Source organism: Dendrobates tinctorius, unplaced genomic scaffold (assembly GCF_039654945.1).
Source record: "Dendrobates tinctorius isolate UK_male_01 unplaced genomic scaffold, ASM3965494v1 ptg000765l, whole genome shotgun sequence".
Classification (NCBI taxonomy): Eukaryota; Metazoa; Chordata; class Amphibia; order Anura; family Dendrobatidae; genus Dendrobates; species Dendrobates tinctorius.
This window is the reverse complement of record NW_027362405.1, coordinates 20544-43336: the sequence shown is the minus strand read 5'-3', so window position 1 is coordinate 43336 and position 22793 is coordinate 20544. Positions and strand designations below refer to the sequence as shown.

Genomic DNA, 22793 nt, shown 5'->3' with positions numbered 1-22793 from the left:
ATAGCACACAATGCTTGGATGTGTTCGACCACGTCTCACAATGGGACCACGTGTCACAATGGGCAGCCCACAGTCTGTAGCAGCTGCGCAGTAGTATTCAGCTTCAGTCTGCTGAGTGAGCCTGAGCAGACAGGTGGGCCATGCTCGCCTCCTGGTTACAATATCTGGCACCAGGAGAGTTAGGCCACGTTCACACGCTGCGGATTCCGCTGCGGATTAATCCGCACGGATTTAGCAAAAACCGCAGATAATCCGCAGGTCCAAAGACCTGCGGATTATCTGCGGTTTTGCCTGCGGTTTGGTCCTGCGGATTCACTATCTCCACAATGGTGGAGATAGGAACCCGCAGCGTTTTCCACAGAAAGAATTGACATGCAATTCTTTCTGCGGATTCAAAACCGCAGCAAATCCGCGCGGTTTTTTCCGCAGCGTCGGCACAGCGTTTTTTTTTACCCATTCAAATGAATGGTACTGTACACCGCAGCTAAAACTGCTGCGTGTCTGTAGCGGCCAATCCGCAGCGTGTGCACACAGCCTTAAAGCAAGACCTTTCATTTAGGGAGGGTAGTAGAGGGGCGGTGTAGGAGCAGTGCTCCTCTGGCCTCTTTCCTAGTACTGAAGCGCGTTTGACCGTGAGGGGAGGGTGGCCTAACAAAAAAGGGGTTGGCCTATGCAAATTAAAAGCGCGTGGAGTGGAATCCTGGGGGAAAAAAAAAAAAAAAAAATCAGCCGCCTGCGCTTTTGTTATGCGCCCAGACTTGGTTTGAATGTCTTCCTCAGGGTGGTGTCTGTGTCATTCTCCACAATGGGTGCCTGTCTTAAGCCCTGTGGCCTTGCAAGCGGCAAACCATTTCTGGTTATCGCTTCTCGGCCTTTTGGCTAAGATCAAGTGTAGTATCTGTTCTTATCAGTTTAATATCTGATACGTCCCCTATCTGGGGACCATATATTAAATGGATTTTTAGAACAGGGAGATGGAAAAAGAGCTTGCTCACTTCACTCCACGTATCAGCCCAGTATGGCAGTTTCTCTGGGAATGGTGCACTCACTCTCTTAAGCGGTTTCCAAAGACAGATTGAATTGAAATCGGGATAAGCAAGTAGTGTTTTCAAAGCATGATTTGAATGCTTTTTTCCAATGTCGCCGCTCTGCAATTAGTTTTTCTTGGTCCAAGTTGCACATTTCCAATTCCTTAGCCTTGATTTAACTTGACCAACTCTTCTACTACTACTACTACTACTACTACTACTACTACTACTACTACTCTTATTCACCGCTATATGGGAGGCATTGCACTGTATTCAATGTGTCCGTAAAATAACGATCTATCTTGGCCTTTGCTGTTTGGTAGGTATAGGTGTGACAAGCTGCAGTAATGTGTTTGGCTTTGGATAGCTACATTTCTGCACACCCACCTGCTACAAGGCCTGCAGCCCCTTCGCCTCAGAACTTCCCCAGTCTTAATTCAAGCATTCAATTCCTACCACATCCCTCATGCAATGATATGTCGCTTCATTTTTGAAACATTGTCCCCCTCTTGTGGCCTTCCAACTTTGAAATTTACTGTTCAATTTTGAATTAATTCATATATGAATAAAATGGAAAAGCAACGATTTATCTGGCGAGTTATTTGAATGTTCTGCCTACGTCCACCTGTCTGACAGACGGACGGTATTCTAGTGGCTTGTAGCAGCAGCAGCAGCAGCTAGGTGCGCTGCTTGCCTGCAGTAAATAGGATGTGTCCATCCATGGAACACTGTGATAGGAATCATGCCATTCATAGCACACAATGCTTGGATGTGTTCGACCACGTCTCACAATGGGACCACGTGTCACAATGGGCAGCCCACAGTCTGTAGCAGCTGCGCAGTAGTATTCAGCTTCAGTCTGCTGAGTGAGCCTGAGCAGACAGGTGGGCCATGCTCGCCTCCTGGTTACAATATCTGGCACCAGGAGAGTTAGGCCACGTTCACACGCTGCGGATTCCGCTGCGGATTAATCCGCACGGATTTAGCAAAAACCGCAGATAATCCGCAGGTCCAAAGACCTGCGGATTATCTGCGGTTTTGCCTGCGGTTTGGTCCTGCGGATTCACTATCTCCACAATGGTGGAGATAGGAACCCGCAGTGTTTTCCACAGAAAGAATTGACATGCAATTCTTTCTGCGGATTCAAAACCGCAGCAAATCCGCGCGGTTTTTTCCGCAGCGTCGGCACAGCGTTTTTTTTTTACCCATTCAAATGAATGGTACTGTACACCGCAGCTAAAACTGCTGCGTGTCTGTAGCGGCCAATCCGCAGCGTGTGCACACAGCCTTAAAGCAAGACCTTTCATTTAGGGAGGGTAGTAGAGGGGGCGGTGTAGGAGCAGTGCTCCTCTGGCCTCTTTCCTAGTACTGAAGCGCGTTTGACCGTGAGGGGAGGGTGGCCTAACAAAAAAGGGGTTGGCCTATGCAAATTAAAAGCGCGTGGAGTGGAATCCTGGGGAAAAAAAAAAAAAAAAAAATCAGCCGCCTGCGCTTTTGTTATGCGCCCAGACTTGGTTTGAATGTCTTCCTCAGGGTGGTGTCTGTGTCATTCTCCACAATGGGTGCCTGTCTTAAGCCCTGTGGCCTTGCAAGCGGCAAACCATTTCTGGTTATCGCTTCTCGGCCTTTTGGCTAAGATCAAGTGTAGTATCTGTTCTTATCAGTTTAATATCTGATACGTCCCCTATCTGGGGACCATATATTAAATGGATTTTTAGAACAGGGAGATGGAAAAAGAGCTTGCTCACTTCACTCCACGTATCAGCCCAGTATGGCAGTTTCTCTGGGAATGGTGCACTCACTCTCTTAAGCGGTTTCCAAAGACAGATTGAATTGAAATCGGGATAAGCAAGTAGTGTTTTCAAAGCATGATTTGAATGCTTTTTTCCAATGTCGCCGCTCTGCAATTAGTTTTTCTTGGTCCAAGTTGCACATTTCCAATTCCTTAGCCTTGATTTAACTTGACCAACTCTTCTACTACTACTACTACTACTACTACTACTACTACTACTACTACTACTCTTATTCACCGCTATATGGGAGGCATTGCACTGTATTCAATGTGTCCGTAAAATAACGATCTATCTTGGCCTTTGCTGTTTGGTAGGTATAGGTGTGACAAGCTGCAGTAATGTGTTTGGCTTTGGATAGCTACATTTCTGCACACCCACCTGCTACAAGGCCTGCAGCCCCTTCGCCTCAGAACTTCCCCAGTCTTAATTCAAGCATTCAATTCCTACCACATCCCTCATGCAATGATATGTCGCTTCATTTTTGAAACATTGTCCCCCTCTTGTGGCCTTCCAACTTTGAAATTTACTGTTCAATTTTGAATTAATTCATATATGAATAAAATGGAAAAGCAACGATTTATCTGGCGAGTTATTTGAATGTTCTGCCTACGTCCACCTGTCTGACAGACGGACGGTATTCTAGTGGCTTGTAGCAGCAGCAGCAGCAGCTAGGTGCGCTGCTTGCCTGCAGTAAATAGGATGTGTCCATCCATGGAACACTGTGATAGGAATCATGCCATTCATAGCACACAATGCTTGGATGTGTTCGACCACGTCTCACAATGGGACCACGTGTCACAATGGGCAGCCCACAGTCTGTAGCAGCTGCGCAGTAGTATTCAGCTTCAGTCTGCTGAGTGAGCCTGAGCAGACAGGTGGGCCATGCTCGCCTCCTGGTTACAATATCTGGCACCAGGAGAGTTAGGCCACGTTCACACGCTGCGGATTCCGCTGCGGATTAATCCGCACGGATTTAGCAAAAACCGCAGATAATCCGCAGGTCCAAAGACCTGCGGATTATCTGCGGTTTTGCCTGCGGTTTGGTCCTGCGGATTCACTATCTCCACAATGGTGGAGATAGGAACCCGCAGTGTTTTCCACAGAAAGAATTGACATGCAATTCTTTCTGCGGATTCAAAACCGCAGCAAATCCGCGCGGTTTTTTCCGCAGCGTCGGCACAGCGTTTTTTTTTTACCCATTCAAATGAATGGTACTGTACACCGCAGCTAAAACTGCTGCGTGTCTGTAGCGGCCAATCCGCAGCGTGTGCACACAGCCTTAAAGCAAGACCTTTCATTTAGGGAGGGTAGTAGAGGGGGCGGTGTAGGAGCAGTGCTCCTCTGGCCTCTTTCCTAGTACTGAAGCGCGTTTGACCGTGAGGGGAGGGTGGCCTAACAAAAAAGGGGTTGGCCTATGCAAATTAAAAGCGCGTGGAGTGGAATCCTGGGGAAAAAAAAAAAAAAAAAATCAGCCGCCTGCGCTTTTGTTATGCGCCCAGACTTGGTTTGAATGTCTTCCTCAGGGTGGTGTCTGTGTCATTCTCCACAATGGGTGCCTGTCTTAAGCCCTGTGGCCTTGCAAGCGGCAAACCATTTCTGGTTATCGCTTCTCGGCCTTTTGGCTAAGATCAAGTGTAGTATCTGTTCTTATCAGTTTAATATCTGATACGTCCCCTATCTGGGGACCATATATTAAATGGATTTTTAGAACAGGGAGATGGAAAAAGAGCTTGCTCACTTCACTCCACGTATCAGCCCAGTATGGCAGTTTCTCTGGGAATGGTGCACTCACTCTCTTAAGCGGTTTCCAAAGACAGATTGAATTGAAATCGGGATAAGCAAGTAGTGTTTTCAAAGCATGATTTGAATGCTTTTTTCCAATGTCGCCGCTCTGCAATTAGTTTTTCTTGGTCCAAGTTGCACATTTCCAATTCCTTAGCCTTGATTTAACTTGACCAACTCTTCTACTACTACTACTACTACTACTACTACTACTACTACTACTACTACTACTCTTATTCACCGCTATATGGGAGGCATTGCACTGTATTCAATGTGTCCGTAAAATAACGATCTATCTTGGCCTTTGCTGTTTGGTAGGTATAGGTGTGACAAGCTGCAGTAATGTGTTTGGCTTTGGATAGCTACATTTCTGCACACCCACCTGCTACAAGGCCTGCAGCCCCTTCGCCTCAGAACTTCCCCAGTCTTAATTCAAGCATTCAATTCCTACCACATCCCTCATGCAATGATATGTCGCTTCATTTTTGAAACATTGTCCCCCTCTTGTGGCCTTCCAACTTTGAAATTTACTGTTCAATTTTGAATTAATTCATATATGAATAAAATGGAAAAGCAACGATTTATCTGGCGAGTTATTTGAATGTTCTGCCTACGTCCACCTGTCTGACAGACGGACGGTATTCTAGTGGCTTGTAGCAGCAGCAGCAGCAGCTAGGTGCGCTGCTTGCCTGCAGTAAATAGGATGTGTCCATCCATGGAACACTGTGATAGGAATCATGCCATTCATAGCACACAATGCTTGGATGTGTTCGACCACGTCTCACAATGGGACCACGTGTCACAATGGGCAGCCCACAGTCTGTAGCAGCTGCGCAGTAGTATTCAGCTTCAGTCTGCTGAGTGAGCCTGAGCAGACAGGTGGGCCATGCTCGCCTCCTGGTTACAATATCTGGCACCAGGAGAGTTAGGCCACGTTCACACGCTGCGGATTCCGCTGCGGATTAATCCGCACGGATTTAGCAAAAACCGCAGATAATCCGCAGGTCCAAAGACCTGCGGATTATCTGCGGTTTTGCCTGCGGTTTGGTCCTGCGGATTCACTATCTCCACAATGGTGGAGATAGGAACCCGCAGTGTTTTCCACAGAAAGAATTGACATGCAATTCTTTCTGCGGATTCAAAACCGCAGCAAATCCGCGCGGTTTTTTTCCGCAGCGTCGGCACAGCGTTTTTTTTTACCCATTCAAATGAATGGTACTGTACACCGCAGCTAAAACTGCTGCGTGTCTGTAGCGGCCAATCCGCAGCGTGTGCACACAGCCTTAAAGCAAGACCTTTCATTTAGGGAGGGTAGTAGAGGGGGCGGTGTAGGAGCAGTGCTCCTCTGGCCTCTTTCCTAGTACTGAAGCGCGTTTGACCGTGAGGGGAGGGTGGCCTAACAAAAAAGGGGTTGGCCTATGCAAATTAAAAGCGCGTGGAGTGGAATCCTGGGAAAAAAAAAAAAAAAAAAATCAGCCGCCTGCGCTTTTGTTATGCGCCCAGACTTGGTTTGAATGTCTTCCTCAGGGTGGTGTCTGTGTCATTCTCCACAATGGGTGCCTGTCTTAAGCCCTGTGGCCTTGCAAGCGGCAAACCATTTCTGGTTATCGCTTCTCGGCCTTTTGGCTAAGATCAAGTGTAGTATCTGTTCTTATCAGTTTAATATCTGATACGTCCCCTATCTGGGGACCATATATTAAATGGATTTTTAGAACAGGGAGATGGAAAAAGAGCTTGCTCACTTCACTCCACGTATCAGCCCAGTATGGCAGTTTCTCTGGGAATGGTGCACTCACTCTCTTAAGCGGTTTCCAAAGACAGATTGAATTGAAATCGGGATAAGCAAGTAGTGTTTTCAAAGCATGATTTGAATGCTTTTTTCCAATGTCGCCGCTCTGCAATTAGTTTTTCTTGGTCCAAGTTGCACATTTCCAATTCCTTAGCCTTGATTTAACTTGACCAACTCTTCTACTACTACTACTACTACTACTACTACTACTACTACTACTACTACTCTTATTCACCGCTATATGGGAGGCATTGCACTGTATTCAATGTGTCCGTAAAATAACGATCTATCTTGGCCTTTGCTGTTTGGTAGGTATAGGTGTGACAAGCTGCAGTAATGTGTTTGGCTTTGGATAGCTACATTTCTGCACACCCACCTGCTACAAGGCCTGCAGCCCCTTCGCCTCAGAACTTCCCCAGTCTTAATTCAAGCATTCAATTCCTACCACATCCCTCATGCAATGATATGTCGCTTCATTTTTGAAACATTGTCCCCCTCTTGTGGCCTTCCAACTTTGAAATTTACTGTTCAATTTTGAATTAATTCATATATGAATAAAATGGAAAAGCAACGATTTATCTGGCGAGTTATTTGAATGTTCTGCCTACGTCCACCTGTCTGACAGACGGACGGTATTCTAGTGGCTTGTAGCAGCAGCAGCAGCAGCTAGGTGCGCTGCTTGCCTGCAGTAAATAGGATGTGTCCATCCATGGAACACTGTGATAGGAATCATGCCATTCATAGCACACAATGCTTGGATGTGTTCGACCACGTCTCACAATGGGACCACGTGTCACAATGGGCAGCCCACAGTCTGTAGCAGCTGCGCAGTAGTATTCAGCTTCAGTCTGCTGAGTGAGCCTGAGCAGACAGGTGGGCCATGCTCGCCTCCTGGTTACAATATCTGGCACCAGGAGAGTTAGGCCACGTTCACACGCTGCGGATTCCGCTGCGGATTAATCCGCACGGATTTAGCAAAAACCGCAGATAATCCGCAGGTCCAAAGACCTGCGGATTATCTGCGGTTTTGCCTGCGGTTTGGTCCTGCGGATTCACTATCTCCACAATGGTGGAGATAGGAACCCGCAGTGTTTTCCACAGAAAGAATTGACATGCAATTCTTTCTGCGGATTCAAAACCGCAGCAAATCCGCGCGGTTTTTTCCGCAGCGTCGGCACAGCGTTTTTTTTTTACCCATTCAAATGAATGGTACTGTACACCGCAGCTAAAACTGCTGCGTGTCTGTAGCGGCCAATCCGCAGCGTGTGCACACAGCCTTAAAGCAAGACCTTTCATTTAGGGAGGGTAGTAGAGGGGGCGGTGTAGGAGCAGTGCTCCTCTGGCCTCTTTCCTAGTACTGAAGCGCGTTTGACCGTGAGGGGAGGGTGGCCTAACAAAAAAGGGGTTGGCCTATGCAAATTAAAAGCGCGTGGAGTGGAATCCTGGGGAAAAAAAAAAAAAAAAAAATCAGCCGCCTGCGCTTTTGTTATGCGCCCAGACTTGGTTTGAATGTCTTCCTCAGGGTGGTGTCTGTGTCATTCTCCACAATGGGTGCCTGTCTTAAGCCCTGTGGCCTTGCAAGCGGCAAACCATTTCTGGTTATCGCTTCTCGGCCTTTTGGCTAAGATCAAGTGTAGTATCTGTTCTTATCAGTTTAATATCTGATACGTCCCCTATCTGGGGACCATATATTAAATGGATTTTAGAACAGGGAGATGGAAAAAGAGCTTGCTCACTTCACTCCACGTATCAGCCCAGTATGGCAGTTTCTCTGGAATGGTGCACTCACTCTCTTAAGCGGTTTCCAAAGACAGATTGAATTGAAATCGGGATAAGCAAGTAGTGTTTTCAAAGCATGATTTGAATGCTTTTTTCCAATGTCGCCGCTCTGCAATTAGTTTTTCTTGGTCCAAGTTGCACATTTCCAATTCCTTAGCCTTGATTTAACTTGACCAACTCTTCTACTACTACTACTACTACTACTACTACTACTACTACTACTACTACTCTTATTCACCGCTATATGGGAGGCATTGCACTGTATTCAATGTGTCCGTAAAATAACGATCTATCTTGGCCTTTGCTGTTTGGTAGGTATAGGTGTGACAAGCTGCAGTAATGTGTTTGGCTTTGGATAGCTACATTTCTGCACACCCACCTGCTACAAGGCCTGCAGCCCCTTCGCCTCAGAACTTCCCCAGTCTTAATTCAAGCATTCAATTCCTACCACATCCCTCATGCAATGATATGTCGCTTCATTTTTGAAACATTGTCCCCCTCTTGTGGCCTTCCAACTTTGAAATTTACTGTTCAATTTTGAATTAATTCATATATGAATAAAATGGAAAAGCAACGATTTATCTGGCGAGTTATTTGAATGTTCTGCCTACGTCCACCTGTCTGACAGACGGACGGTATTCTAGTGGCTTGTAGCAGCAGCAGCAGCAGCTAGGTGCGCTGCTTGCCTGCAGTAAATAGGATGTGTCCATCCATGGAACACTGTGATAGGAATCATGCCATTCATAGCACACAATGCTTGGATGTGTTCGACCACGTCTCACAATGGGACCACGTGTCACAATGGGCAGCCCACAGTCTGTAGCAGCTGCGCAGTAGTATTCAGCTTCAGTCTGCTGAGTGAGCCTGAGCAGACAGGTGGGCCATGCTCGCCTCCTGGTTACAATATCTGGCACCAGGAGAGTTAGGCCACGTTCACACGCTGCGGATTCCGCTGCGGATTAATCCGCACGGATTTAGCAAAAACCGCAGATAATCCGCAGGTCCAAAGACCTGCGGATTATCTGCGGTTTTGCCTGCGGTTTGGTCCTGCGGATTCACTATCTCCACAATGGTGGAGATAGGAACCCGCAGTGTTTTCCACAGAAAGAATTGACATGCAATTCTTTCTGCGGATTCAAAACCGCAGCAAATCCGCGCGGTTTTTTCCGCAGCGTCGGCACAGCGTTTTTTTTTACCCATTCAAATGAATGGTACTGTACACCGCAGCTAAAACTGCTGCGTGTCTGTAGCGGCCAATCCGCAGCGTGTGCACACAGCCTTAAAGCAAGACCTTTCATTTAGGGAGGGTAGTAGAGGGGGCGGTGTAGGAGCAGTGCTCCTCTGGCCTCTTTCCTAGTACTGAAGCGCGTTTGACCGTGAGGGGAGGGTGGCCTAACAAAAAAGGGGTTGGCCTATGCAAATTAAAAGCGCGTGGAGTGGAATCCTGGGGAAAAAAAAAAAAAAAAAATCAGCCGCCTGCGCTTTTGTTATGCGCCCAGACTTGGTTTGAATGTCTTCCTCAGGGTGGTGTCTGTGTCATTCTCCACAATGGGTGCCTGTCTTAAGCCCTGTGGCCTTGCAAGCGGCAAACCATTTCTGGTTATCGCTTCTCGGCCTTTTGGCTAAGATCAAGTGTAGTATCTGTTCTTATCAGTTTAATATCTGATACGTCCCCTATCTGGGGACCATATATTAAATGGATTTTTAGAACAGGGAGATGGAAAAAGAGCTTGCTCACTTCACTCCACGTATCAGCCCAGTATGGCAGTTTCTCTGGGAATGGTGCACTCACTCTCTTAAGCGGTTTCCAAAGACAGATTGAATTGAAATCGGGATAAGCAAGTAGTGTTTTCAAAGCATGATTTGAATGCTTTTTTCCAATGTCGCCGCTCTGCAATTAGTTTTTCTTGGTCCAAGTTGCACATTTCCAATTCCTTAGCCTTGATTTAACTTGACCAACTCTTCTACTACTACTACTACTACTACTACTACTACTACTACTACTACTACTCTTATTCACCGCTATATGGGAGGCATTGCACTGTATTCAATGTGTCCGTAAAATAACGATCTATCTTGGCCTTTGCTGTTTGGTAGGTATAGGTGTGACAAGCTGCAGTAATGTGTTTGGCTTTGGATAGCTACATTTCTGCACACCCACCTGCTACAAGGCCTGCAGCCCCTTCGCCTCAGAACTTCCCCAGTCTTAATTCAAGCATTCAATTCCTACCACATCCCTCATGCAATGATATGTCGCTTCATTTTTGAAACATTGTCCCCCTCTTGTGGCCTTCCAACTTTGAAATTTACTGTTCAATTTTGAATTAATTCATATATGAATAAAATGGAAAAGCAACGATTTATCTGGCGAGTTATTTGAATGTTCTGCCTACGTCCACCTGTCTGACAGACGGACGGTATTCTAGTGGCTTGTAGCAGCAGCAGCAGCAGCTAGGTGCGCTGCTTGCCTGCAGTAAATAGGATGTGTCCATCCATGGAACACTGTGATAGGAATCATGCCATTCATAGCACACAATGCTTGGATGTGTTCGACCACGTCTCACAATGGGACCACGTGTCACAATGGGCAGCCCACAGTCTGTAGCAGCTGCGCAGTAGTATTCAGCTTCAGTCTGCTGAGTGAGCCTGAGCAGACAGGTGGGCCATGCTCGCCTCCTGGTTACAATATCTGGCACCAGGAGAGTTAGGCCACGTTCACACGCTGCGGATTCCGCTGCGGATTAATCCGCACGGATTTAGCAAAAACCGCAGATAATCCGCAGGTCCAAAGACCTGCGGATTATCTGCGGTTTTGCCTGCGGTTTGGTCCTGCGGATTCACTATCTCCACAATGGTGGAGATAGGAACCCGCAGTGTTTTCCACAGAAAGAATTGACATGCAATTCTTTCTGCGGATTCAAAACCGCAGCAAATCCGCGCGGTTTTTTCCGCAGCGTCGGCACAGCGTTTTTTTTTACCCATTCAAATGAATGGTACTGTACACCGCAGCTAAAACTGCTGCGTGTCTGTAGCGGCCAATCCGCAGCGTGTGCACACAGCCTTAAAGCAAGACCTTTCATTTAGGGAGGGTAGTAGAGGGGGCGGTGTAGGAGCAGTGCTCCTCTGGCCTCTTTCCTAGTACTGAAGCGCGTTTGACCGTGAGGGGAGGGTGGCCTAACAAAAAAGGGGTTGGCCTATGCAAATTAAAAGCGCGTGGAGTGGAATCCTGGGGAAAAAAAAAAAAAAAAAAAATCAGCCGCCTGCGCTTTTGTTATGCGCCCAGACTTGGTTTGAATGTCTTCCTCAGGGTGGTGTCTGTGTCATTCTCCACAATGGGTGCCTGTCTTAAGCCCTGTGGCCTTGCAAGCGGCAAACCATTTCTGGTTATCGCTTCTCGGCCTTTTGGCTAAGATCAAGTGTAGTATCTGTTCTTATCAGTTTAATATCTGATACGTCCCCTATCTGGGGACCATATATTAAATGGATTTTTAGAACAGGGAGATGGAAAAAGAGCTTGCTCACTTCACTCCACGTATCAGCCCAGTATGGCAGTTTCTCTGGGAATGGTGCACTCACTCTCTTAAGCGGTTTCCAAAGACAGATTGAATTGAAATCGGGATAAGCAAGTAGTGTTTTCAAAGCATGATTTGAATGCTTTTTTCCAATGTCGCCGCTCTGCAATTAGTTTTTCTTGGTCCAAGTTGCACATTTCCAATTCCTTAGCCTTGATTTAACTTGACCAACTCTTCTACTACTACTACTACTACTACTACTACTACTACTACTACTACTACTCTTATTCACCGCTATATGGGAGGCATTGCACTGTATTCAATGTGTCCGTAAAATAACGATCTATCTTGGCCTTTGCTGTTTGGTAGGTATAGGTGTGACAAGCTGCAGTAATGTGTTTGGCTTTGGATAGCTACATTTCTGCACACCCACCTGCTACAAGGCCTGCAGCCCCTTCGCCTCAGAACTTCCCCAGTCTTAATTCAAGCATTCAATTCCTACCACATCCCTCATGCAATGATATGTCGCTTCATTTTGAAACATTGTCCCCCTCTTGTGGCCTTCCAACTTTGAAATTTACTGTTCAATTTTGAATTAATTCATATATGAATAAAATGGAAAAGCAACGATTTATCTGGCGAGTTATTTGAATGTTCTGCCTACGTCCACCTGTCTGACAGACGGACGGTATTCTAGTGGCTTGTAGCAGCAGCAGCAGCAGCTAGGTGCGCTGCTTGCCTGCAGTAAATAGGATGTGTCCATCCATGGAACACTGTGATAGGAATCATGCCATTCATAGCACACAATGCTTGGATGTGTTCGACCACGTCTCACAATGGGACCACGTGTCACAATGGGCAGCCCACAGTCTGTAGCAGCTGCGCAGTAGTATTCAGCTTCAGTCTGCTGAGTGAGCCTGAGCAGACAGGTGGGCCATGCTCGCCTCCTGGTTACAATATCTGGCACCAGGAGAGTTAGGCCACGTTCACACGCTGCGGATTCCGCTGCGGATTAATCCGCACGGATTTAGCAAAAACCGCAGATAATCCGCAGGTCCAAAGACCTGCGGATTATCTGCGGTTTTGCCTGCGGTTTGGTCCTGCGGATTCACTATCTCCACAATGGTGGAGATAGGAACCCGCAGTGTTTTCCACAGAAAGAATTGACATGCAATTCTTTCTGCGGATTCAAAACCGCAGCAAATCCGCGCGGTTTTTTCCGCAGCGTCGGCACAGCGTTTTTTTTTACCCATTCAAATGAATGGTACTGTACACCGCAGCTAAAACTGCTGCGTGTCTGTAGCGGCCAATCCGCAGCGTGTGCACACAGCCTTAAAGCAAGACCTTTCATTTAGGGAGGGTAGTAGAGGGGGCGGTGTAGGAGCAGTGCTCCTCTGGCCTCTTTCCTAGTACTGAAGCGCGTTTGACCGTGAGGGGAGGGTGGCCTAACAAAAAAGGGGTTGGCCTATGCAAATTAAAAGCGCGTGGAGTGGAATCCTGGGGAAAAAAAAAAAAAAAAAAATCAGCCGCCTGCGCTTTTGTTATGCGCCCAGACTTGGTTTGAATGTCTTCCTCAGGGTGGTGTCTGTGTCATTCTCCACAATGGGTGCCTGTCTTAAGCCCTGTGGCCTTGCAAGCGGCAAACCATTTCTGGTTATCGCTTCTCGGCCTTTTGGCTAAGATCAAGTGTAGTATCTGTTCTTATCAGTTTAATATCTGATACGTCCCCTATCTGGGGACCATATATTAAATGGATTTTTAGAACAGGGAGATGGAAAAAGAGCTTGCTCACTTCACTCCACGTATCAGCCCAGTATGGCAGTTTCTCTGGGAATGGTGCACTCACTCTCTTAAGCGGTTTCCAAAGACAGATTGAATTGAAATCGGGATAAGCAAGTAGTGTTTTCAAAGCATGATTTGAATGCTTTTTTCCAATGTCGCCGCTCTGCAATTAGTTTTTCTTGGTCCAAGTTGCACATTTCCAATTCCTTAGCCTTGATTTAACTTGACCAACTCTTCTACTACTACTACTACTACTACTACTACTACTACTACTACTACTACTCTTATTCACCGCTATATGGGAGGCATTGCACTGTATTCAATGTGTCCGTAAAATAACGATCTATCTTGGCCTTTGCTGTTTGGTAGGTATAGGTGTGACAAGCTGCAGTAATGTGTTTGGCTTTGGATAGCTACATTTCTGCACACCCACCTGCTACAAGGCCTGCAGCCCCTTCGCCTCAGAACTTCCCCAGTCTTAATTCAAGCATTCAATTCCTACCACATCCCTCATGCAATGATATGTCGCTTCATTTTTGAAACATTGTCCCCCTCTTGTGGCCTTCCAACTTTGAAATTTACTGTTCAATTTTGAATTAATTCATATATGAATAAAATGGAAAAGCAACGATTTATCTGGCGAGTTATTTGAATGTTCTGCCTACGTCCACCTGTCTGACAGACGGACGGTATTCTAGTGGCTTGTAGCAGCAGCAGCAGCAGCTAGGTGCGCTGCTTGCCTGCAGTAAATAGGATGTGTCCATCCATGGAACACTGTGATAGGAATCATGCCATTCATAGCACACAATGCTTGGATGTGTTCGACCACGTCTCACAATGGGACCACGTGTCACAATGGGCAGCCCACAGTCTGTAGCAGCTGCGCAGTAGTATTCAGCTTCAGTCTGCTGAGTGAGCCTGAGCAGACAGGTGGGCCATGCTCGCCTCCTGGTTACAATATCTGGCACCAGGAGAGTTAGGCCACGTTCACACGCTGCGGATTCCGCTGCGGATTAATCCGCACGGATTTAGCAAAAACCGCAGATAATCCGCAGGTCCAAAGACCTGCGGATTATCTGCGGTTTTGCCTGCGGTTTGGTCCTGCGGATTCACTATCTCCACAATGGTGGAGATAGGAACCCGCAGTGTTTTCCACAGAAAGAATTGACATGCAATTCTTTCTGCGGATTCAAAACCGCAGCAAATCCGCGCGGTTTTTTCCGCAGCGTCGGCACAGCGTTTTTTTTTACCCATTCAAATGAATGGTACTGTACACCGCAGCTAAAACTGCTGCGTGTCTGTAGCGGCCAATCCGCAGCGTGTGCACACAGCCTTAAAGCAAGACCTTTCATTTAGGGAGGGTAGTAGAGGGGGCGGTGTAGGAGCAGTGCTCCTCTGGCCTCTTTCCTAGTACTGAAGCGCGTTTGACCGTGAGGGGAGGGTGGCCTAACAAAAAAGGGGTTGGCCTATGCAAATTAAAAGCGCGTGGAGTGGAATCCTGGGGAAAAAAAAAAAAAAAAAAATCAGCCGCCTGCGCTTTTGTTATGCGCCCAGACTTGGTTTGAATGTCTTCCTCAGGGTGGTGTCTGTGTCATTCTCCACAATGGGTGCCTGTCTTAAGCCCTGTGGCCTTGCAAGCGGCAAACCATTTCTGGTTATCGCTTCTCGGCCTTTTGGCTAAGATCAAGTGTAGTATCTGTTCTTATCAGTTTAATATCTGATACGTCCCCTATCTGGGGACCATATATTAAATGGATTTTTAGAACAGGGAGATGGAAAAAGAGCTTGCTCACTTCACTCCACGTATCAGCCCAGTATGGCAGTTTCTCTGGGAATGGTGCACTCACTCTCTTAAGCGGTTTCCAAAGACAGATTGAATTGAAATCGGGATAAGCAAGTAGTGTTTTCAAAGCATGATTTGAATGCTTTTTTCCAATGTCGCCGCTCTGCAATTAGTTTTTCTTGGTCCAAGTTGCACATTTCCAATTCCTTAGCCTTGATTTAACTTGACCAACTCTTCTACTACTACTACTACTACTACTACTACTACTACTACTACTACTACTCTTATTCACCGCTATATGGGAGGCATTGCACTGTATTCAATGTGTCCGTAAAATAACGATCTATCTTGGCCTTTGCTGTTTGGTAGGTATAGGTGTGACAAGCTGCAGTAATGTGTTTGGCTTTGGATAGCTACATTTCTGCACACCCACCTGCTACAAGGCCTGCAGCCCCTTCGCCTCAGAACTTCCCCAGTCTTAATTCAAGCATTCAATTCCTACCACATCCCTCATGCAATGATATGTCGCTTCATTTTTTGAAACATTGTCCCCCTCTTGTGGCCTTCCAACTTTGAAATTTACTGTTCAATTTTGAATTAATTCATATATGAATAAAATGGAAAAGCAACGATTTATCTGGCGAGTTATTTGAATGTTCTGCCTACGTCCACCTGTCTGACAGACGGACGGTATTCTAGTGGCTTGTAGCAGCAGCAGCAGCAGCTAGGTGCGCTGCTTGCCTGCAGTAAATAGGATGTGTCCATCCATGGAACACTGTGATAGGAATCATGCCATTCATAGCACACAATGCTTGGATGTGTTCGACCACGTCTCACAATGGGACCACGTGTCACAATGGGCAGCCCACAGTCTGTAGCAGCTGCGCAGTAGTATTCAGCTTCAGTCTGCTGAGTGAGCCTGAGCAGACAGGTGGGCCATGCTCGCCTCCTGGTTACAATATCTGGCACCAGGAGAGTTAGGCCACGTTCACACGCTGCGGATTCCGCTGCGGATTAATCCGCACGGATTTAGCAAAAACCGCAGATAATCCGCAGGTCCAAAGACCTGCGGATTATCTGCGGTTTTGCCTGCGGTTTGGTCCTGCGGATTCACTATCTCCACAATGGTGGAGATAGGAACCCGCAGTGTTTTCCACAGAAAGAATTGACATGCAATTCTTTCTGCGGATTCAAAACCGCAGCAAATCCGCGCGGTTTTTTTCCGCAGCGTCGGCACAGCGTTTTTTTTTTACCCATTCAAATGAATGGTACTGTACACCGCAGCTAAAACTGCTGCGTGTCTGTAGCGGCCAATCCGCAGCGTGTGCACACAGCCTTAAAGCAAGACCTTTCATTTAGGGAGGGTAGTAGAGGGGGCGGTGTAGGAGCAGTGCTCCTCTGGCCTCTTTCCTAGTACTGAAGCGCGTTTGACCGTGAGGGGAGGGTGGCCTAACAAAAAAGGGGTTGGCCTATGCAAATTAAAAGCGCGTGGAGTGGAATCCTGGGGAAAAAAAAAAAAAAAAAATCAGCCGCCTGCGCTTTTGTTATGCGCCCAGACTTGGTTTGAATGTCTTCCTCAGGGTGGTGTCTGTGTCATTCTCCACAATGGGTGCCTGTCTTAAGCCCTGTGGCCTTGCAAGCGGCAAACCATTTCTGGTTATCGCTTCTCGGCCTTTTGGCTAAGATCAAGTGTAGTATCTGTTCTTATCAGTTTAATATCTGATACGTCCCCTATCTGGGGACCATATATTAAATGGATTTTTAGAACAGGGAGATGGAAAAAGAGCTTGCTCACTTCACTCCACGTATCAGCCCAGTATGGCAGTTTCTCTGGGAATGGTGCACTCACTCTCTTAAGCGGTTTCCAAAGACAGATTGAATTGAAATCGGGATAAGCAAGTAGTGTTTTCAAAGCATGATTTGAATGCTTTTTTCCAATGTCGCCGCTCTGCAATTAGTTTTTCTTGGTCCAAGTTGCACATTTCCAATTCCTTAGCCTTGATTTAACTTGACCAACTCTTCTACTACTACTACTACTACTACTACTACTACTACTACTACTACTACTCTTATTCACCGCTATATGGGAGGCATTGCACTGTATTCAATGTGTCCGTAAAATAACGATCTATCTTGGCCTTTGCTGTTTGGTAGGTATAGGTGTGACAAGCTGCAGTAATGTGTTTGGCTTTGGATAGCTACATTTCTGCACACCCACCTGCTACAAGGCCTGCAGCCCCTTCGCCTCAGAACTTCCCCAGTCTTAATTCAAGCATTCAATTCCTACCACATCCCTCATGCAATGATATGTCGCTTCATTTTTGAAACATTGTCCCCCTCTTGTGGCCTTCCAACTTTGAAATTTACTGTTCAATTTTGAATTAATTCATATATGAATAAAATGGAAAAGCAACGATTTATCTGGCGAGTTATTTGAATGTTCTGCCTACGTCCACCTGTCTGACAGACGGACGGTATTCTAGTGGCTTGTAGCAGCAGCAGCAGCAGCTAGGTGCGCTGCTTGCCTGCAGTAAATAGGATGTGTCCATCCATGGAACACTGTGATAGGAATCATGCCATTCATAGCACACAATGCTTGGATGTGTTCGACCACGTCTCACAATGGGACCACGTGTCACAATGGGCAGCCCACAGTCTGTAGCAGCTGCGCAGTAGTATTCAGCTTCAGTCTGCTGAGTGAGCCTGAGCAGACAGGTGGGCCATGCTCGCCTCCTGGTTACAATATCTGGCACCAGGAGAGTTAGGCCACGTTCACACGCTGCGGATTCCGCTGCGGATTAATCCGCACGGATTTAGCAAAAACCGCAGATAATCCGCAGGTCCAAAGACCTGCGGATTATCTGCGGTTTTGCCTGCGGTTTGGTCCTGCGGATTCACTATCTCCACAATGGTGGAGATAGGAACCCGCAGTGTTTTCCACAGAAAGAATTGACATGCAATTCTTTCTGCGGATTCAAAACCGCAGCAAATCCGCGCGGTTTTTTCCGCAGCGTCGGCACAGCGTTTTTTTTTTACCCATTCAAATGAATGGTACTGTACACCGCAGCTAAAACTGCTGCGTGTCTGTAGCGGCCAATCCGCAGCGTGTGCACACAGCCTTAAAGCAAGACCTTTCATTTAGGGAGGGTAGTAGAGGGGGCGGTGTAGGAGCAGTGCTCCTCTGGCCTCTTTCCTAGTACTGAAGCGCGTTTGACCGTGAGGGGAGGGTGGCCTAACAAAAAAGGGGTTGGCCTATGCAAATTAAAAGCGCGTGGAGTGGAATCCTGGGGAAAAAAAAAAAAAAAAAATCAGCCGCCTGCGCTTTTGTTATGCGCCCAGACTTGGTTTGAATGTCTTCCTCAGGGTGGTGTCTGTGTCATTCTCCACAATGGGTGCCTGTCTTAAGCCCTGTGGCCTTGCAAGCGGCAAACCATTTCTGGTTATCGCTTCTCGGCCTTTTGGCTAAGATCAAGTGTAGTATCTGTTCTTATCAGTTTAATATCTGATACGTCCCCTATCTGGGGACCATATATTAAATGGATTTTTAGAACAGGGAGATGGAAAAAGAGCTTGCTCACTTCACTCCACGTATCAGCCAGTATGGCAGTTTCTCTGGGAATGGTGCACTCACTCTCTTAAGCGGTTTCCAAAGACAGATTGAATTGAAATCGGGATAAGCAAGTAGTGTTTTCAAAGCATGATTTGAATGCTTTTTTCCAATGTCGCCGCTCTGCAATTAGTTTTTCTTGGTCCAAGTTGCACATTTCCAATTCCTTAGCCTTGATTTAACTTGACCAACTCTTCTACTACTACTACTACTACTACTACTACTACTACTACTACTACTACTACTCTTATTCACCGCTATATGGGAGGCATTGCACTGTATTCAATGTGTCCGTAAAATAACGATCTATCTTGGCCTTTGCTGTTTGGTAGGTATAGGTGTGACAAGCTGCAGTAATGTGTTTGGCTTTGGATAGCTACATTTCTGCACACCCACCTGCTACAAGGCCTGCAGCCCCTTCGCCTCAGAACTTCCCCAGTCTTAATTCAAGCATTCAATTCCTACCACATCCCTCATGCAATGATATGTCGCTTCATTTTTGAAACATTGTCCCCCTCTTGTGGCCTTCCAACTTTGAAATTTACTGTTCAATTTTGAATTAATTCATATATGAATAAAATGGAAAAGCAACGATTTATCTGGCGAGTTATTTGAATGTTCTGCCTACGTCCACCTGTCTGACAGACGGACGGTATTCTAGTGGCTTGTAGCAGCAGCAGCAGCAGCTAGGTGCGCTGCTTGCCTGCAGTAAATAGGATGTGTCCATCCATGGAACACTGTGATAGGAATCATGCCATTCATAGCACACAATGCTTGGATGTGTTCGACCACGTCTCACAATGGGACCACGTGTCACAATGGGCAGCCCACAGTCTGTAGCAGCTGCGCAGTAGTATTCAGCTTCAGTCTGCTGAGTGAGCCTGAGCAGACAGGTGGGCCATGCTCGCCTCCTGGTTACAATATCTGGCACCAGGAGAGTTAGGCCACGTTCACACGCTGCGGATTCCGCTGCGGATTAATCCGCACGGATTTAGCAAAAACCGCAGATAATCCGCAGGTCCAAAGACCTGCGGATTATCTGCGGTTTTGCCTGCGGTTTGGTCCTGCGGATTCACTATCTCCACAATGGTGGAGATAGGAACCCGCAGTGTTTTCCACAGAAAGAATTGACATGCAATTCTTTCTGCGGATTCAAACCGCAGCAAATCCGCGCGGTTTTTTCCGCAGCGTCGGCACAGCGTTTTTTTTTACCCATTCAAATGAATGGTACTGTACACCGCAGCTAAAACTGCTGCGTGTCTGTAGCGGCCAATCCGCAGCGTGTGCACACAGCCTTAAAGCAAGACCTTTCATTTAGGGAGGGTAGTAGAGGGGGCGGTGTAGGAGCAGTGCTCCTCTGGCCTCTTTCCTAGTACTGAAGCGCGTTTGACCGTGAGGGGAGGGTGGCCTAACAAAAAAGGGGTTGGCCTATGCAAATTAAAAGCGCGTGGAGTGGAATCCTGGGGAAAAAAAAAAAAAAAAAAATCAGCCGCCTGCGCTTTTGTTATGCGCCCAGACTTGGTTTGAATGTCTTCCTCAGGGTGGTGTCTGTGTCATTCTCCACAATGGGTGCCTGTCTTAAGCCCTGTGGCCTTGCAAGCGGCAAACCATTTCTGGTTATCGCTTCTCGGCCTTTTGGCTAAGATCAAGTGTAGTATCTGTTCTTATCAGTTTAATATCTGATACGTCCCCTATCTGGGGACCATATATTAAATGGATTTTTAGAACAGGGAGATGGAAAAAGAGCTTGCTCACTTCACTCCACGTATCAGCCCAGTATGGCAGTTTCTCTGGGAATGGTGCACTCACTCTCTTAAGCGGTTTCCAAAGACAGATTGAATTGAAATCGGGATAAGCAAGTAGTGTTTTCAAAGCATGATTTGAATGCTTTTTTCCAATGTCGCCGCTCTGCAATTAGTTTTTCTTGGTCCAAGTTGCACATTTCCAATTCCTTAGCCTTGATTTAACTTGACCAACTCTTCTACTACTACTACTACTACTACTACTACTACTACTACTACTACTACTACTACTCTTATTCACCGCTATATGGGAGGCATTGCACTGTATTCAATGTGTCCGTAAAATAACGATCTATCTTGGCCTTTGCTGTTTGGTAGGTATAGGTGTGACAAGCTGCAGTAATGTGTTTGGCTTTGGATAGCTACATTTCTGCACACCCACCTGCTACAAGGCCTGCAGCCCCTTCGCCTCAGAACTTCCCCAGTCTTAATTCAAGCATTCAATTCCTACCACATCCCTCATGCAATGATATGTCGCTTCATTTTTGAAACATTGTCCCCCTCTTGTGGCCTTCCAACTTTGAAATTTACTGTTCAATTTTGAATTAATTCATATATGAATAAAATGGAAAAGCAACGATTTATCTGGCGAGTTATTTGAATGTTCTGCCTACGTCCACCTGTCTGACAGACGGACGGTATTCTAGTGGCTTGTAGCAGCAGCAGCAGCAGCTAGGTGCGCTGCTTGCCTGCAGTAAATAGGATGTGTCCATCCATGGAACACTGTGATAGGAATCATGCCATTCATAGCACACAATGCTTGGATGTGTTCGACCACGTCTCACAATGGGACCACGTGTCACAATGGGCAGCCCACAGTCTGTAGCAGCTGCGCAGTAGTATTCAGCTTCAGTCTGCTGAGTGAGCCTGAGCAGACAGGTGGGCCATGCTCGCCTCCTGGTTACAATATCTGGCACCAGGAGAGTTAGGCCACGTTCACACGCTGCGGATTCCGCTGCGGATTAATCCGCACGGATTTAGCAAAAACCGCAGATAATCCGCAGGTCCAAAGACCTGCGGATTATCTGCGGTTTTGCCTGCGGTTTGGTCCTGCGGATTCACTATCTCCACAATGGTGGAGATAGGAACCCGCAGTGTTTTCCACAGAAAGAATTGACATGCAATTCTTTCTGCGGATTCAAAACCGCAGCAAATCCGCGCGGTTTTTTCCGCAGCGTCGGCACAGCGTTTTTTTTTACCCATTCAAATGAATGGTACTGTACACCGCAGCTAAAACTGCTGCGTGTCTGTAGCGGCCAATCCGCAGCGTGTGCACACAGCCTTAAAGCAAGACCTTTCATTTAGGGAGGGTAGTAGAGGGGGCGGTGTAGGAGCAGTGCTCCTCTGGCCTCTTTCCTAGTACTGAAGCGCGTTTGACCGTGAGGGGAGGGTGGCCTAACAAAAAAGGGGTTGGCCTATGCAAATTAAAAGCGCGTGGAGTGGAATCCTGGGGAAAAAAAAAAAAAAAAAAATCAGCCGCCTGCGCTTTTGTTATGCGCCCAGACTTGGTTTGAATGTCTTCCTCAGGGTGGTGTCTGTGTCATTCTCCACAATGGGTGCCTGTCTTAAGCCCTGTGGCCTTGCAAGCGGCAAACCATTTCTGGTTATCGCTTCTCGGCCTTTTGGCTAAGATCAAGTGTAGTATCTGTTCTTATCAGTTTAATATCTGATACGTCCCCTATCTGGGGACCATATATTAAATGGATTTTTAGAACAGGGAGATGGAAAAAGAGCTTGCTCACTTCACTCCACGTATCAGCCCAGTATGGCAGTTTCTCTGGGAATGGTGCACTCACTCTCTTAAGCGGTTTCCAAAGACAGATTGAATTGAAATCGGGATAAGCAAGTAGTGTTTTCAAAGCATGATTTGAATGCTTTTTTCCAATGTCGCCGCTCTGCAATTAGTTTTTCTTGGTCCAAGTTGCACATTTCCAATTCCTTAGCCTTGATTTAACTTGACCAACTCTTCTACTACTGACTACTACTACTACTACTACTACTACTACTACTACTACTACTACTCTTATTCACCGCTATATGGGAGGCATTGCACTGTATTCAATGTGTCCGTAAAATAACGATCTATCTTGGCCTTTGCTGTTTGGTAGGTATAGGTGTGACAAGCTGCAGTAATGT

At 46.7% G+C, this 22793-nt stretch overlaps 13 non-coding genes across 13 annotated transcripts; all 13 read left to right on the top strand.

Moving 5' to 3' along the window:
* The first annotated feature begins 859 nt into the window (after positions 1 to 859).
* On the top strand, positions 860 to 1050 carry LOC141080186 (U2 spliceosomal RNA). Its single transcript, XR_012228776.1, has one exon. It is a non-coding gene; the product is annotated as a U2 spliceosomal RNA (small nuclear RNA).
* Positions 1051 to 2640: 1590 nt separating this feature from the next.
* LOC141080185 (U2 spliceosomal RNA) lies at positions 2641 to 2831 on the top strand. The gene has a single exon (XR_012228775.1). It is a non-coding gene; the product is annotated as a U2 spliceosomal RNA (small nuclear RNA).
* A 1592-nt stretch (positions 2832 to 4423) lies between these two features.
* On the top strand, positions 4424 to 4614 carry LOC141080184 (U2 spliceosomal RNA). The gene has a single exon (XR_012228774.1). It is a non-coding gene; the product is annotated as a U2 spliceosomal RNA (small nuclear RNA).
* Positions 4615 to 6209: 1595 nt separating this feature from the next.
* On the top strand, positions 6210 to 6400 carry LOC141080183 (U2 spliceosomal RNA). Its single transcript, XR_012228773.1, has one exon. It is a non-coding gene; the product is annotated as a U2 spliceosomal RNA (small nuclear RNA).
* Positions 6401 to 7993: 1593 nt separating this feature from the next.
* LOC141080190 (U2 spliceosomal RNA) lies at positions 7994 to 8182 on the top strand. The gene has a single exon (XR_012228780.1). It is a non-coding gene; the product is annotated as a U2 spliceosomal RNA (small nuclear RNA).
* A 1591-nt stretch (positions 8183 to 9773) lies between these two features.
* On the top strand, positions 9774 to 9964 carry LOC141080181 (U2 spliceosomal RNA). Its single transcript, XR_012228771.1, has one exon. It is a non-coding gene; the product is annotated as a U2 spliceosomal RNA (small nuclear RNA).
* Positions 9965 to 11557: 1593 nt separating this feature from the next.
* LOC141080180 (U2 spliceosomal RNA) lies at positions 11558 to 11748 on the top strand. Its single transcript, XR_012228770.1, has one exon. It is a non-coding gene; the product is annotated as a U2 spliceosomal RNA (small nuclear RNA).
* Positions 11749 to 13339: 1591 nt separating this feature from the next.
* Positions 13340 to 13530, top strand: LOC141080179 (U2 spliceosomal RNA). The gene has a single exon (XR_012228769.1). It is a non-coding gene; the product is annotated as a U2 spliceosomal RNA (small nuclear RNA).
* A 1592-nt stretch (positions 13531 to 15122) lies between these two features.
* Positions 15123 to 15313, top strand: LOC141080178 (U2 spliceosomal RNA). The gene has a single exon (XR_012228768.1). It is a non-coding gene; the product is annotated as a U2 spliceosomal RNA (small nuclear RNA).
* Positions 15314 to 16907: 1594 nt separating this feature from the next.
* Positions 16908 to 17098, top strand: LOC141080177 (U2 spliceosomal RNA). The gene has a single exon (XR_012228767.1). It is a non-coding gene; the product is annotated as a U2 spliceosomal RNA (small nuclear RNA).
* A 1592-nt stretch (positions 17099 to 18690) lies between these two features.
* On the top strand, positions 18691 to 18880 carry LOC141080189 (U2 spliceosomal RNA). Its single transcript, XR_012228779.1, has one exon. It is a non-coding gene; the product is annotated as a U2 spliceosomal RNA (small nuclear RNA).
* A 1594-nt stretch (positions 18881 to 20474) lies between these two features.
* On the top strand, positions 20475 to 20665 carry LOC141080176 (U2 spliceosomal RNA). Its single transcript, XR_012228766.1, has one exon. It is a non-coding gene; the product is annotated as a U2 spliceosomal RNA (small nuclear RNA).
* A 1598-nt stretch (positions 20666 to 22263) lies between these two features.
* LOC141080175 (U2 spliceosomal RNA) lies at positions 22264 to 22454 on the top strand. Its single transcript, XR_012228765.1, has one exon. It is a non-coding gene; the product is annotated as a U2 spliceosomal RNA (small nuclear RNA).
* The last annotated feature ends 339 nt before the right edge of the window (positions 22455 to 22793 follow it).